The following is a 16,993-nucleotide window of genomic DNA, read 5'->3' as shown; positions in this document are numbered from 1 at the left end:
AATTTCATTGTATTGAATTTGAAATACCAAGTCAGTCATGTTGAGATCTCAAATTCCTTATTCATTAATGGTAGGCAATGGGATAAATATTAGAAAACATGAAAAACTACAGTCCCCACATACACTCCATCACTTCCTTAAGAAAAGAAAAAAAAATAAAGCAAACCCTGAGTAAACTGAGTGTTAAAAGTAAGTTCCCATTTATTTTTCTAGTCCGGAATTATAAATAGAAAAGGCAAAGAAAGAAGTGTAAGAAGGTGCCCCAGGCTGTAACAGTCAAGAACAAAGAGAAAGAAGACCTGCAAGGTGAAAAACAGGAGTGACTAGGGTTTTTGTTGTGGACTAGACTGACAAAACTGGGAAGAGAAAGTGATGATTCTGAGTTAGAGTAGCAGGTCCACTGGTTTATATGCAGTCGTGTACAGTGGTTAAGAGCTTGGGTACTAGAATCACCCTGCTTGCATCCTAGGTTTTGCTGTGCCTCTTGCTAATTGTGTAACCCTGGACAATTTCTTTGACCTTTACGCCTCAATCTCTTCACTTGTAAAATGGAGATGATAATAACATTGTGGACCTTGGAGAGTAGCTGTGAGTCAATACTTCTGCGATTCTTTCATTGTAAACGCTCATCAAAATGTTAAACTGCTGTATTTGTTGTTATTCTTCCTCTTTGTTAACACTTTTTACTCTTGCAGGGAGGGGAGAAATGTGGTAGAGCTCAGGGTACTTTAAGAGTGATGAACAATTGTGTGAGCGCCTGGGTCAGGCTTATTTTGAGGTGTGTGCCCCACCTAGGCGAAGCACACCCTGTGTCCTGGCCCTCCTTGAATGTGAGGGGCCCTGACAACAGCTGGCAGGAGGCAAAGGCGGACCTCCTCTTGGAGTGGTTAAGCAGCACTACTGTGCCTGGACACTTGACAGTTTCACCTCTCCTGCCTCCTGGGCACTAGAAACCATGTGTTCTCCAACGCAAACGCCGGGGTTCTGAAAGCGTGAAAGCCACTGGGCAGCCATCCCCGCTCCGGACCCAGCCTCACCACTCACAGCCACCCCGGAGAAGTTTTACTGGAACCCGCCGCACGGTCCTAGCCCCAGTTCCCTCGCTTCCCGCGCAGGCGCCGCCAAGGCCACCTCGCCGCCATGTTTCTCCCGCCCGCGTACCCTCCCCCCTCCCCTCTCCCCTCCTTAACCCTGCTCCCGCCCCCCTGCACTCCCCACACCCCGGGTGAGGTCAGGCAGAGGCGCTGCCGCTGCAGCCGCAGCAGCAGTTCAGCTCATATTCCGGGGAAGCCTGGAACGGGGACTTTTGAAAATAACTGGAACTGCGTTCGGGTTAGGGTCCGCGCTCTCAGACTGAGCAAGGACAGAGTGAAGGGACCAGGGCGAACAGGGGGTGCGGAGGGGCGGGGGGCCGGTGCTTCATATCTGTTGGGAGCTCTGGCTGCACTGCGCGACTCGCTCTTTGGCCCTCGGAGCGCAGCAGCGGGAGGACAGGCGGCTGGACGCTGGGACACGGCTAACAAGGTGAGGCAGGGTCTTGAAGTAGCAAGGGCTCCGTCGGCCGCCTTCTCTCGCCCGGGACCCGGAGCAGCGAGCCAGTGAGCCGTAAGGAGTTACAGTCTGCACCAAGGGCAGACAGATGGAGACCCAGCTTCGCTCTTTGCACACCCCCCTTCTTTTTCTCTCGCATACCGGTACGCGTCTTCATCCCTGCACCTTCTCATCCATCTCCCGGACTCACTGGCTTCTCCAGGCGCCTGGATTCTTTTAGGACACCAGAATCCAGTTTTCCTTGTGTCTTTGTTATCCCTGGAAGACCTTCTCGTCGGGCTTCACTGTCGCTGCCCTGACAGTCCCTGGTCCCTCTGTCCCCCTCCGCTCCACTGTCTCTTGCCCTCTAACAGTTTCTGCTTTGTGCCTCCCAACCAATCCCTTCCTCTGAATCTTCTAACTTGGAAGGTCTGGGGCACTCTCCTTTTCCTTCACGCCTTTAACTCTGCTCTGAATGTCTTCATCTCTGAATGTCTTGGCTTCTTTGGTTGAATCACAGTTGAGGATTTTTTTGTAAGCTTACAGTTTAACAACCTAGGTTTACTGAAAGTGATGGGAATGGCTCTCTGGTAAATTTCGGTAGAGGATCTTAAAAGTTTCTTTCTAGGTTTCAAAAACTTAGTTAAGAACCACAGCCACTTAAAATGTATGTATGTTTGTATGTAATCCTAACACATGGCCCTAAATCTGATTCTTCCCCCATTGCTGAGCAGATCTGAGAGAGTGAGAGAGATACTTTGGATGCCTGTCTTAATTTCTCCATCTGCAAAATGGGATGTTCATGGTTTTAATGTAGACACAGGACTCCAGTGGTGTGGGATAGTCACTCAAGTTAGCAAAGCCTGGTTACTAAGCACATTGTATGGGAATTGAGAGACTCTGGGTTTTAAAATTATCTCTGTTGAGAGGGCACCTGCTTTTATTTTATTTTATTTTAATGTTATTTTATTAAAGAAGCCACAGTTTCATGCATTAGATCTTATATTTGTATAAACCTCCAAGAAGTAGCTTTTAAAATCCATGTATTAGAGACTAATTTTCTGTGGAATGGAGATTAATTTGCTTAAAATGATTTCACACAGCACCAGTTTTTCTCTCAGCACCTTCTTCCTGTGCAGTTGTCCTGTTAGCTCCCACAGTGAGGTTCATTTACTTGCTTCCATGCTTTAATTGGTTTTTGAAGAAAACGGAATAGAGAAGCTGAAAGTCGAGGTAGAGATAGTGAACTAGCACATGCTGATGTTTGCAGTTGTGTTTCTGGAAATGGCTCTATCTGGTGCTTACATTTGAAAGCTGAGAAAAATGCAATAATTAAGCAGCAATGACATCATTTTATATTAAAAAAAATATTAGCTCCCTTAACTGCAGTTTCTTCTTAATATCATCATATTTAACAGTGATAAAATTGTTTGCTTCATATGTGACCATGTGTTGCCATTGACATAGTGTGCACTAATTAGCAGTAATCTCAGAAGAAACCAAGTTGTGAATGAAGATAATGACAAATTTCACTGTTCTGGTAGCATTTCTTTTGGCAGTGAGACAATGAACGTAGTTTCTGTTTCAACATCAAATGATGTACTTTGAAAATAGATAAATAAGAGCCTCAATTTCCCAAGGTTTTTAATCTGTATTTTTATAAGCACACTTTGAAAAGTGTGGCGTGACTGTATAGAGTTTTAAGTTGATGTTCTGAAGAAAATGGTTTTTATAAGGACAGTAACAGCTATTGATTAACAATTTAGTTAGATGGTTTGCGGGTGATTTGTAGTTTCCCTCATTCATTCGATAAATTCCTGACTTCACTCAAGTTCTATTAAAAATGGAATATAGCAGGGAAAGGGAATTTACACTAACAGGGCCGCCTTTCTAAATCTGTAACTTTCTTGGCAACCCATTCTGAAAAGACAAACAAACCTTCAAACTGTTTCAATGAAAAGCATTTGTATCTTTATTATTTTTTTGTTTTCTGATTATTATTGATACTAAGTCTAAGCTAACATTACTACTTATGTGAACTATTTATGATTGCAAGGAAAAAATCATTTTGCTCTCACTCTTTTTAATATGTCTCAATATATATTTGATAACCCACCTGGTACACCTACAGATTATCAGACTGGGTATTTCTGATGTTACTAAACAGAAATGCAGTTGGCTGTTTAATTCTCTTCTTTTAATTTTTTTTTTTGCATTTTAAATTACTTTTCTGACAATAGTGGAATGAAATTAACAAGTTTTTAAATTGTTTGATTTTATTGGTGTTTAATAAACTACTACAACCTCTCAAAGCATTTTTTCCTTAAACCCATTGATTGAAAACCATCTATTTTTATCGATGTGAAAAAACACAATAATTTGTCAGGCCTCATTAGATCTCAGAAAATGTAGAAAGAGTATGGAAAAAGGAACAGCCCTAGAAAAAACATCTTAAAATTAGAAAAAAGAGGCTTGTTAAAGTTACTGGCATTCATAGCAATCAGCCTTTAAATATATTGTTCATTCATTCAGTAACTTATTTTACAAGATCTTTGGAGCACCTTGTATTTGCTAAGAACCCTGTATTAGGCACAATGATATACCTCACAAGGCATGGTCCTTGCTCTTGTGGAGTCTCACAGAGATTATATTGCACCAAAGGATATAGGCAATAAACAAGTAAACAAAAGAAGATCATTATAGATTAAAGTAACAATAATGAAGGAAATAAGTAGCAAAATGTGATGTGGACAACTGGGAAGGGCCAATTTAGCTATGGGTGATCAGAAAAGGCCTCTCTGTGAAGGTGATCTTTGAACAGACCTGAAAGAGATGAGAGAATGAGCCTATCTTGTGAAGAGCAGGGAGAAGAATATAGTCAAGGCCTTGAGGCAGAAAGACAAACTTCTTTGGTTGTTTGAGGAACAGAAAGCAAACCAATATGGCTGGGGCCTAGTAAGCTTGGTGGGTGGAGGGGAGTGCTTAAAGGTGTTAGAGGGCCTGGAGGATGTCAGATAATAGATAATTCAGGGCTTGGAGATTCTGAGAAAGAATTTGGGTTTAATTCTCAGAACCATAGGAAGCAATTGAAGAATCTTTGTTAACTACTTTTCTGTGGAAGGTCACTAGCTGAAAAAAAAAATTAGTGAAAATAAATAAAAATTTCCCAGAGGATAAATAGAATATCTATCTACTCGGTTATTTACTTTAAGAACTGAGAATGGTCCTGGCTGGTTTGGCTCGGCAGTTAGAGTGTCGGCCCAGGGACCAGAGAGTCCGGGTTTGGTTCCCGCTAAGGGCACATACCTCCCTTGGTTGTAATTTGTCCCCAGCCCGGTTGGGGTCCTGTGGGTGGAGGCCTGTAGATGTCTCTCTCTCTCTCTTCCCCCCTCCCTCCCTTTCTATATGAAGATAAATGCAAAAAACAAACAAAAAAACTTCATTTGATATGTATGCTAAATATATATGTAATTCTTTATTCTGTTTAGATAGGGGGATGGGGACTCTTAAGTTGAGTATGTTAAAAAGCAGTTTCCTTTCCACTGTCATACTGTCACTTGTGTCACCAACTTTATTAAAAATCAGATCATTGTTCAACTTAAGAATTTGTTTTTCAAAGAATGTGTTATTTTCTCACAGAAATATATTTGTTTTAGAAGGTTGGAAGTTTCATTTGCATATGAAGGAATAACTTAGTTTTAGAAATGGCCTTTGGGATTTTAAGAGGGGTTTTCCATTTTCCTTCAGCTGTTACCTTCTCCGACATTTTCAAATTGTCATACGTTTATTCTTTGAGAGATTAGGGTTACTCTATTCCTTGATGCTTAAATGAATTTAGACTTGACATTTATTTTACTGCCCTGAGCCCTTTCTTGAAAGCAATTCAGTTTTGAGGTCTTGTTGGCCCCAACTAGGAATGCAGACAGTCATTGACATTCTGTAGGGGTAAATACTAATATTGTCAAGTACTAACCTGCAAAATAGCCTTCTAACTCCTTAACTTAGCATTCAAGGGTTGTACTTGGTTTGACTAGACCTACTGTCCCATATGTCCTTATTATTCTCTTATACAAATTCTCTCTTGATTTAAGTGGATTTCCCCCAGTTTGGAACTTTTACGTTAGCATCATTCTTGGCATAGAATAGGTGCACAGCAACTGCTTGTTGAATAGATGCCATGCCATCATCCATTTGCAAAACACTCCCCTTTCCTTTCTGTCACTGCAAATCACAACAGTAGTCAGGTTCCATGTCCTATTACACCATCCTCTACTGACCTGATCTCTGTACATGAACAGTAGTCACACACTTGTTATGTGTATCATAATTATAGTAAGTCCTCACTTAACATTGTCTATAGGTTCTACAATTTTAAGTGAAATGACATATGACAAAATGAATTTTATCATCGGCTAATTGATGTAAACAAGAATTAAATTCCTTCGGCATCTCATCAATGTTATAACAAAATGACATTGAATGAAATGTCATTATTTGAGGAGCTGCTGTATGTTAATTTGATACCTGGCCATCTCCCCAGTAGTCTCTGGCTCCATGAAGGTGACCTGGACCTTGTCTGGTTTGCTCATTCTTGTATGCCAAACACCTGGCTCATGGTATGCCATCTATAAATAGTTGTTAAATAATGAATAAATGCTGCCTTGTGTTGTGCCTCCTAGTATTGTTTTGTATCTTTCATATGTTTAATCTTTAAAAGTTTGATGTTCTCATGCATTTCTGACAGAAGTGATAGAGCAGAGTTGTTAAGAGAACAGTTGTGGAGCTAGAATTCCGGGGGTTCAGTTCTGGCTAGGAGAATTACTAGCTATGGGATACTGGGTGAGTTAGTTAACCTCTCTGTACTTCATATTTTTCATCTGTAAAATAGAAATAATAGAACTTATCACTTAAGGTACTTATAAGGATTGAATTAGTTAGTTCTACAATATGTAGTTTGCAATTTTTAAATTTGACAACTCTGAAAATGTATATAAATTTTATTTAGTAAGATAGAAGCCAAAACTCAGATGGTGACAACATCTGACTCAAAATGATGTGAGGATATTTATAGTCCTTATTCTGCTTAATATTAATCTTTATTTGGTTTTGCTATAGAATTTGTAATATACTTGTGGGGCAGTGCCTCAGGCCCTGCTTGAGCATTACATAATATCTAGTACATGCAGATTATTGCCTGTACAAAAGTCTGGACATTTCTGAATTTGGAAACACATCTGGCACCATGGTCTTGCACAAAATAAGTTGATGCTGTTGGTGGTGACTAGGAAGGTAAATAGACTATTATATCCTTCCCAGTACCTTGCTCATATTGGTTACCATGTCAGTACATACTGATTTATTCATGTAGCACCTCTGACAAGAGTGCTGGCTGTATGACCATTTTATCATAGGAAAACAGATATGGCTGGGTCACGTGATTGAGATGAGCAAAGACCCAGGTCTTTCAATACTCTTTCATTTAGTACCATTAAAATATCTACTTTTGTTTTTTTTCACTACTTAAACCAAGAAATGCTCTTTTAGGGAGGGTGGTGTGGTAGGATTCAGTTAAACTTTATTAATATGATTAGACACTTATTCTTTGCAGTTGCTAAACATTTATTAAACTCCTCATGCATAGAAATTTAAAAAAAATGAAGCATGGTTTCTGGCCTTAAGTAATTCCAGCACCATGCATGGTTACACTGGGACATGGGTACCCATTACAATTCTTTATTTTCCTCTGTAAGCTTGAAATCATTAATATTAAAAACTACAAAGGAAAACACAGGAAACAATTGAAAACTTGTTTTAGTCTCTACTATATGACATTGGTTTTTAATCACCCTACCCCCAGAATCCTGCAATATTATCGCTATATGGCATTCTGGCAGCCTTTCCTTTCCAAATAAACTAAGCAAAATATGGTTTCTATTTTCCCTTATCAATATTTATAAATCACAATTGGTATATTTTCTTTTTCCTTTTTCTTTTATAGCTTTGGGCATAATTATATGTCTTAAAGATTTTTTCTGGAATGTTCTTGCAGTTGAAAACTACACTTTGAAACTATTTTGCTAATACATTCAACAAATATTTATTAAGTGCCTATTATATTCCAAGCGATGCACTAGTTTAAACAAATAGAATCTCTGTCCAGTAATCTTTCCCTCAAACTGGAGCCCACTGGGTGTACTGGGTGAACAGGGTGGTGACATGATAGTGTGCCCCAGGAGTTACAACATAAAACAGCTTGTGTTTTCTTGAAGCATCTTTCTTACGCAAAGATTTAGGAGAATACTCACTGGTAGCTAATTTAAAATATTTAATAAGATTTATACAAATTCAGATACAGGCATAACTTGTAGATATTCCAGACCACTGCAGTAAAGTGAATAAAGTAAGTCAACACAATTTGGGGGGGTTTCAGTGCATATAAAAGTTATGTTCACACTATATTGCAGTCTATTAAGTGTGCAATAGCATTTTGTCTATAAAACAATGTACATACTTTAAAAACATTTTATTTCTAAAAATTGCTAACCATCCTTTAAGCCTGTTGGAAAAATGGTACCAATAGACTTGCTTGATGAAGTGTTGCCACAAACCTTTACTTTGTTAAAAAATGAAATATTTGTGAGGTGCAGTAAAGTGCAATAAAACAAGGTATGCCTATACAGTGTGCTTTAGAATGCAATATTAGTATGAAAATTTGAGGTAAAACCCAGTTCTTTAGAAAAAGTCTGTGCTGTCCGGCCAGTGTGGCTCAGTGGTTGAGCGTCGACCCATGCACCAAGAGGTTGCCAATTCCATTCCCGGTCAGGACACATGCCCAGGTTGTGGGCCCAATCCCCAGTGGGAGACAGGCAGGAGGTGGCCAGCCGATGTTCTCTATCATCAATGTTTCTCTCTCTCTCTCCCTCTCACTTTATCTCTCTCTAAAAATCAATAAAGGAAAAAAAAATTTAAAAAAAAAGAAAAAGTTTGTGCTTACAAGGACAGCTGTGGTAAGTCTGGTATGACCCTTTGAAAAGCAGTGAGACCACACTGTGCTGACTTGAGTGTGTTCCTTTAGTCAAATACTCATATTTTTATATCCTTAAATTCATATGATGACCTATGGAAAAGGTAATAGACATTAATTTTTCCCTCCACATTGCCTAATTTCTGTCAGTTCAGGAGAATGCTCTGGTTGCTTGTAATGGTCTAAATCTTAAAATTTGTTGAGTGCTAATAGAGTTCTCAATGTTTGTGGGTAATACCTAAGACCGGTAGTGACGGTCCTGACAAGGTACTGATAATCTTCTGATAAGAGCTTGTTAGAACACAATGACCATGAACTTAAAGAAGCACAATTGATGGGGAAAAGGCTTTGCCCCATTCTATACACATTTGCCTATTCACTGATTAAAGTTAACTTTCGCTAACTTTAAAGCTGTTTTTGTTTATAACAAATTAATTATACAAATTGCTGAAATATTTAATAGTCGGGGAAAATTGTCAAGGTCTATGTGCTTTAAGGTTGATAAAATGTTTCTAGAGTTTGAGATGGTTTTAAAGATACAAGCAGCACATTGAAATAATACCTTTTACAAAGCAATGATTTGATGGTCACCAAATGGGAAAGATAAAGAGAAAGGCAAGTGAAGAAAGGGGGTGAAAGTAAATGGAGTAAGTAAAACACTGAATCTTTCCACTGATTTTTATTATTTATGCCCCACTTTAATTGTTGCTGTCTCACTCCAGACACAGTTAGCAGGGCCTGAGATTGTTGTAGTGTTGTGTTACTGCCCCAAACTCATAAGGGTATGGGTATAGAGGCTGATTAAGCAATGGTCTTTATATTCTGTGTGAAGTGCCTTTACAGTTTATTCAGTAAAAGGGGATAAGAGGGTTGTAGAGTTTTACTTCTTGGTCCTACTTCATAAAAATAGCTACATAGTTCTAAAGAACACTTGAACAAAATTTTCTGTTCCATTTCTGAATATTTCTGAGTGAGAAGGCAGTAGAATTTAATGGCTAAGTCCTTGGGCCCTGGAATCACAGTCTTGGGTTCAGATTCCTCTTTGCCTCTTGTTGGCAAGGTGATTTTAGGTAACTCTCTTCACCTCTCTGAACCTTGTTTACCTCCTCTGTAAACAATCTCATCTGATGATTCTAAGGATTAAATGAAATAATGCTTATAAAGTGCTAAGCACAGTTCAAGCTACATATTATAGTTATTATTGACTCTATTAGTAGATTTATGGCTTAGCTAATTAAAACTTGGAGCACACTATAGAAGTGTATATGTGAACCAGAAGTGAGGGAAAATGTCTTTCCCTTATTTATATTGCCTTAATCTCAGCTGGAATGCTATTTAAAAATTAAATTAAAAATATTTTTGATTACAGTTTACATTCAATAATATTCTGTATTAGTTTCAGATATACAATATAGTGGTTAGACAATTATGTACTTTACAGAGTGATCCCTCAATATTTCATATATACCTCCTAGTCATCATGATATTATTGACTAAATGGGAGTGATATTTTTTGAACATATATCTCCTAAATGGTGAGTAGATGGTTTAGAAGTAATACTAGTTTCCTGATGAACAAGAAAGTGTATTGCAAATGCTTGGCTTATTACTTATTCAAACTGGCATCTTATTGAATACAAGGAAAATATCAATTTTAATTTGTGAGTATATATTTAAATATGATACTATTAACTTAATAGGATTAGACTTTTAAATCTCCATTTTATTTATTTATTTATTTAAAACTTATCTTAATTGTTGACTATATTACAGATGTCCTCCCTTTCCCCCCTATTGACCCCCTCCTCCATACACTCACTCCCCTCCTGCTTTCCCCACACCATTGTCTATGTCCATTAGTTATGCATATATGTATATAAGTTTTTTGGTTTATTTCCCCCCCCACACTTTCCTTTGAGGTTCCTCAGTCTAACAACTTGTACATCTGAATCCCTTCACCTTTTTCACCCATTCCACTAACCCCTTCTCACATCTGCCAACCATCAAAAAGTTCTCTGTATCTATGAGTTTGTTTTTGTTCTGCTTGTTCATTTTGTTCGCAGATTCAGTTCTTGATATATATGTATTTATTTCCATTTTAATTTTTTCTTTATTGATTTTTGAGAGAGAGGAAGGTAGAGGGAGAAAGAGATAGAAACATCGATTAGAGAGAACATCGATTGGCCGCCTCCTGCATAGCCCCCACTGGAGATTTGGCCCACAATCTGGGCATGTGCTGTGACTGGGAATCGAACTGGCAACCTCTTGGTGCATGGGTCGATGCTCAACCACTGAGTCACACCGGCCAGGCTATTGCCATTTTATTGTTCATATTTTTGATCTTCTTCTTCAAGAAGACCCTTTAACATTTCATATAATACTGGTTTGGTGATCATGAACTCCTTTAGCTTTTTCTTGTCTGGGAAACTCTTTATATGTCCATCGATTCTAAATGATAGCTTTGCAGGGTAGAGTAATCTTGGTTGTAGGTCTTTACTTTTCATCACTTTGAACATTTCTAGCCACTCCCTTCTGGCCTGCAAAGTTTCTTTTGGGAAATCAACTGACTGTCTTATGGGAGCTCCCTTGTAGGTAATTAACTGCTTTTCTCTTGCTACTTTTAAGATTCTCTCTTTGTCTTGAACCTTTTGCATTTTGATGATGATGTGTCTTGGTGTGGGCCTCTTTGGGTTCATCTTGTTTGGGACTCTGTGTGCTTCTTGTACTTGTATGTCTGTTTTCTTCACCAAGTTAAGGAAGTTTTCTGTCATTGTTTTTTCAAATTAATTTTCAATTTCTTGCTTTCTCTCTTTTTCTGGCACCGCCTTGATGTGAATATTGGCACACTTGGAGTTGTCCTAGAGGCTCCTTACACTATCTTTACTTTTTTTGGATTCTTTTTTCATTTTGCTGTTCTGACTGGGTGTTTTTTGCTTCCTTATATTCCAAATTGATGGTTTGCTTTTGGCTTCACCTACTCTACTATTGATTCCTTGTAAATCATTCTTTATTTCAGTTAGTACCTTCTTCATTTCTGACTGGCCCTTTTTTATGCTCTTGAGGTCCTCACTAATTTCATTGAGCATCCTTATAACCAGTGTTTTGAATTCTGCATCTGTTAGACTGCTTATCTCCATTTCATTTAGTTCTTTTCCTGGAGTTTTGCTCTGTTCTTTCACCCTAGCTGTGCTCTCAAGGTACACCCCTCGTGTGGACTGTCCACCCTTCTGTTGTAGTTGAAGCTTGATTGCTGTTGGCACATCAACAGGAGGGATTTACTTAGGCTGATCAGCTGCAAGGACTGGCTGTGCCCACTGACCACTGGCCTCTGACTCCCTTGGAGGATCAGCTGTGTCAGGGCCCACCACACAGAGCAAGGCTTACTTCAGCAGGGACCTGGTACCCACTGAGTCCATTCCTTGAGTGTCTCCCTTTTGGAGGTGGTTGGGTGGTGGTGCTTCGATGTGGTCTGAAGCTGTTCATTTGGTGTTCTGGCTCTGGGGCAAGGTCAGCCATTGCCTGTGTTCTACCTGGGGCCACCAGGCATAAGCTACAAAGTGATTAGCAGATGGCTGCTTCTTGTGCTGGCCTTGGAGGTGCCCAGGTAAAGCCAAGTTGTGAACCAAGGCTGGCTGCTTCTAGTGTCAGGCCTGGGGTCACTTACTGAGAGATATGGGTCTCGCTGAGCCACATGCTGCTTGTTTGAAAGAATTTAGGATAATCTGAAGAAGGAGTTGAGACTGGCCAATCCTATGGTAAAGCCACTGGAAACAGCTTGGGTGGGCCTGAAAGTTGAGTGGGGTACGGCCTCAGAGAATCACCAGGGTGGAGCAAACAGTGTGAGCCAGGTTACTAGAGTCCCAGACATAGTGACTCTCTGCTTGCCTTGTGGGAGGAGGGCTCAACAATGGAACAATGGCCTGCAACAGCAAGTCTGTCTGGGAGAAAGCTGCCCTACAGCTCTCGCCCTGATGCCAAACAACTCACTTCTTTGCCATATGTCTCTGGTGCCTTTCAAGCTGCCTCCCTCATGATGGAGCCTGGAGGGTGTGAGTCCAAGTAAGTCTGTGAGTGGGCCCTTTAAGAGGAACTGCCTAGGGCTCCAGCAGCCTCAGCCTTCCTCAGCCTCAGTTCCCACAGGTTTTTACAGCCAGAAGTTATGGGGACTTCTCTTCTTGGCACTGGAACCCTGAGCTGGGAGCCTGATGTGGGATGGGACTCCTCACTCCTCAGGGAGGGCCATCCCAGCTGAGGTATACCTACTGATTTTTATCCACCTCACATGGGTGTGGGACCAGGATATTTGCGCTTCCACCCCTCCTACCAGTCTTGATGTGGCTTCTTTAATTTCATAGTTGTAGGACTTCCACTCAGCTTGATTTTAGACAGTTTTGAATGATGGTTGCTCTGTAGTTTAGTTATAATTTTGATGTAGTTGTGGGAGAAGGCAAATGCCGTGTTTACCTAAGCTGCCCTCTTGACTGGAAGTCTATTTATTTATTTACTTATTTATCCTCACCCGAGGACATTTTTACATTTTTTGTTCAGGTAGAGCGGGAGGGAGAGAGAAAGGAAGAGAGACAGAGAGAAACATCGACGTGAAAGGGACACATGGAGTGGCTGCCACTTGCACGACCAACCAGGGATGGGGACAAACTGCAGCCGAGGTACATGCCCTTAGCGGGAACCAAACCCGGGTCTCTCTGAACCGCAGGCCGATGCTCTAACCGCTGAGCCAGACTGGCCAGTGCTTGACTGGAAGTCTTAATCTCCATTTTGAATGGAAAGGGAGATGCAGGAAAATATACAGAGCCAACAGTTTTGTTTTTTAAACATGAAAACCTTTGGTATTCTGATAAAGAGCTTATACATTTTCCTGATTTATCTCTATTCCAGATTTCAAGTCCCAAAAGAAGGAAATATTGAAACATTTGTTTTAATCAGCCTCTGGCAAGAGAGATAATGTTTGAATAATTTCTTCTATAGATTTTGAGTTGTTAAGGTCATCTTAAATTTTTATTATAGTTACTCCAGGAACAAATCTAATAATATCTTAGGGGTGATAAAAGTTCAATAGCAGTTTTCATAAGTGAATGGGTAAGTGTAAATAGGTTATTGAGAGCACCTTCAGTATTGGAGAGTTCGTCTCACCTTTTGAATTGGAAGCTCGTGAAAGATAGCTGTTCCTGTTCTCTCTTGTTCCATTGTTCTTTGGTTCCAATGTCAGACAAATGATGAGGCAGATAATCTTCAGGTAGTCAACTTGTTTACAGAATGGTGTAGGCTCACAGAAGGGAACAGGCCAGGACACACATTGCTCAGATAGTGTATATTCACAGCATTTTGTGATGATTATTATGGTAATATACATTCAAGTACTTGAAAGTCACCACACTAATTTGATATATTATTAGCAGCATTGCTTGCATTTATAGTCATTATTATCAGCATCACATATGAACATGAAAAGACAATGTTCAAAAGTAGTTTTAGGAAAATTAGACTTAATTTACCTTGAATTCATGAACTCAAATGTTAAAGATAATGCCCTCTTTATATATAGAACAACTTTCTTTTGAAGCATAGTTAATTATCTTTATTTTATTTACTTCAGTGGAGTATGCACAATGAGGTTAAGTGACTTGCAGAAGGTCACATTGTCTGAGGTGGATCTAGGAGGAGAATTTAGGGCCCTTGGTTTCTTATCCATTGCTTTTGTACTAATGACATAAAAGGTCCTTTAGCCAAAAGGATCCTTTCCTATCACTAGTCTTTCAATTAGGGTGAAATGAAACTTCAGCAGTGGAGATATCAATCATCATTACACCTATATACCATGTACAATTTGGTATTCGTCAAAATGAATTTTGTATTTACAAAGGAATTTTCTAAATATTCGGCATCATGTAGGTGTGGTTATTATTTAAACAGTCATGAGCAAGCATGTATTGAGTAATTATATGTAAAGCAGTCTGTTAGTGGGGAGGAAATATACCAGTGCCCTGAAATAGCCTGCAATCTAGCAGGGGCAACACAGAACATGAAGCAACTTGACATGACCCAATGCTAATACTAATACTAATCAGTAATTAATAAATTATTATAACGCCTGCCTTTAGTCTGGCACCACTCTAAGTGCTTTATATGCATTAACAATTTTAAATGACATAACAATCCTATGAAGTAGGGACTATATTATTATGCCAATTTTACAGATGAGAAACGGGCACAGATGTTAGATAACTTCCCCAAGGCTGCACATCTAATAATTGGAAGAGCTAGCATTAAAATTCATGCAATCTAGTTCTAGGATCTGTGCCTTTCAACTGTAACACCTCCTTTTATTCTGTCTCTGACAGGAGACATTATATAAGAGAGCATGATAGCTAAACAAGGCACATTATAAACCATTCTGGAGAAATACAGAGGAATGATCACAGTATGGTGTTAAAGATGGCCACATGGCCATTATACCTCAAACAAAAAAAAGTTGGCAAGATATTTTGAAAAAGTCACTTTTGAAGGGGGGGGGATTGGTCTTATTGAAAAGCAAGGAAAGTATTTTGATTATTTTAATGCCCTTGCCTGTGTGCATGTATGTTGCACATGTATGCACAGGTGTGCACGTGTTTATTTTGAACTGGAAAACACCTCCAAGGGTAAATCAAATTGAGACTTCTTTATATTGACCTCAAATCAGAGGTTTGTTTTTGTGTACGATAATTGACCCCACAGGTGTGTTTTTGAAAAAAAGTAACAGCTTTATTGAACTATAATTCACCAACCATACAACGCACCCACGTAAAGTATACAATTCAGTAGTTTTTATTATATTCATAGTTGTGCAACCATCACCACAATCAATTTTAGAACACTTTCATCACCACAAGAAGAGAAATGTGTTTTGTAACAAATGTGGCCACGAAAGGGATGGAGGCAGTGTGCCTGTTAGTACCGTTGGTACCGTTGCTTCCCTATCATAATGTTCATAGATCCCTGCTCAGTGTAACTCATATGCTATTCTTTGCAGTCTAGCTCAAAATTGTCGTAGAACACCTTTTTCAAAAAATTAATTTTTTTTTTGTTACAGATGTTTCTCCTTTCCCCCCATTGACATCCTCTTACAGTCCCACAACCCCCCTCCAGCATTGTTGTCTGTGTCCATTGGTTATGCTTATATGCATAAGTTCTTTGGTTTATCTCTCCTCCCTCCTCTAAAGTTTGTCATTCTGAAGCCTACTTCTATTTCTCTGGGTCTATTTTGTTCATTACCTTATTTTGTTCATTATATCCCACAAATAAGTGAGATCATGTGATACTTGTCTTTCTCTGACTGGCTTATTTTGCTCAGCATAATACTCTTCAGGTCCCTCCACGTTGTGTCGAAGGATAAGAGACCTTTTTTTCTGACAGCTGCATACTATACCCATTGTGCATATGTATGACAGCTTTCATTTTGTCTACTCATTTATTGATGGGCACTTGGGCTATTTCCAGATCTTAGCAATTGTAAAGAGTGCTGCTATGAACATAGGGGTACATTATTCTTTCTGATTGGCATTTCAGGCTTCTTAGGATGTATTCCTAGAAGTGGGATAACTGGGTCAAATGGCAGTTCCATTTTTAATTTTTTGAGGAAACACCATATTGTTTTTCATAGTGGCTGCACCAGTCTGCATTCCCACAAGCAGTGTACTAGAGTCCCCTTTTCTCCACAACCTTGTCAGCACTTGTGGTTTGATGATATGTTGATAGCAGCCATTCTGGCAGGTGTGAGGTGACATCTAATAGATGTTTTAATTTGCATCTCTCTGATGATTAGTGATGTTGAGCAGGTTTTTATATGTCTCTTGGCCATTTGTATGTCCTGTTTGGAGAAGTGTCTATTCAGGTCCTCTGCCCATTTTTTAATTGGATTCTTTGTCTTCCTTTTGTTGAGTTGTATGAGTACTCTTTATATTTTGGAAATCAACCCCTTTTCTGATGTATCGTTGGCAATTATGCTCTATCATATATAGTAGGTTTCTTTTCCATTTTGATGCTTGTTTCTTTTGCCATGCAGAAGCTTTTTAGTTTAATGTAGTGCCATGTATTATTTTTTTCTTTGTTTCTCTTGCCTTAGGCATTGCATCAGTGAAAATTCTGCTGCACGTTATGCCTGAAATTTTGTTGCCTACATTTTCTTCTAGAATTTTTATGGATTAACGAGTCACATTTAAGTCTTTTATCCATTTTGAGTTTATTCTTGTGTATGATGTAAGTTGGTGGTCTAATTTCATTTTTTTTGCATGCAGATGTCCAGTTTTCCCAACGCTATTTATTGAAAAGCCTGTCTATACTACATTGTATGTTCTTGCCACTTTTGTCAAATATTAATTGAGTATACTGTCTTGGGTCAATTTCAGGGTTCTCTGTTCTGTCCCATTGATCTGTATACCT

At 39.2% G+C, this 16,993-nt stretch overlaps 1 protein-coding gene across 2 annotated transcripts in view; it reads left to right on the top strand.

Moving 5' to 3' along the window:
* The first annotated feature begins 1,218 nt into the window (after nt 1-1,218).
* The window catches only part of KLHL13 (kelch like family member 13), a 308,520-nt gene continuing 292,745 nt past the window's right edge, over nt 1,219-16,993 (top strand). Inside the window, exon 1 of one of the 2 annotated variants that reach the window (XM_036270593.1) lies at nt 1,219-1,524. The gene's annotated coding sequence lies outside the window, so the exon portion shown is untranslated. The remainder of the gene's footprint in view (nt 1,525-16,993) is intronic. The other variant, XM_036270594.1, reaches the window with a different exon arrangement.

This window comes from Molossus molossus, unplaced genomic scaffold (genome assembly GCF_014108415.1).
Source record: "Molossus molossus isolate mMolMol1 unplaced genomic scaffold, mMolMol1.p scaffold_m16_p_2, whole genome shotgun sequence".
In the NCBI taxonomy this organism is placed as follows: domain Eukaryota; kingdom Metazoa; phylum Chordata; class Mammalia; order Chiroptera; family Molossidae; genus Molossus; species Molossus molossus.
This window is presented reverse-complemented; position numbering and strand designations above follow the sequence as displayed.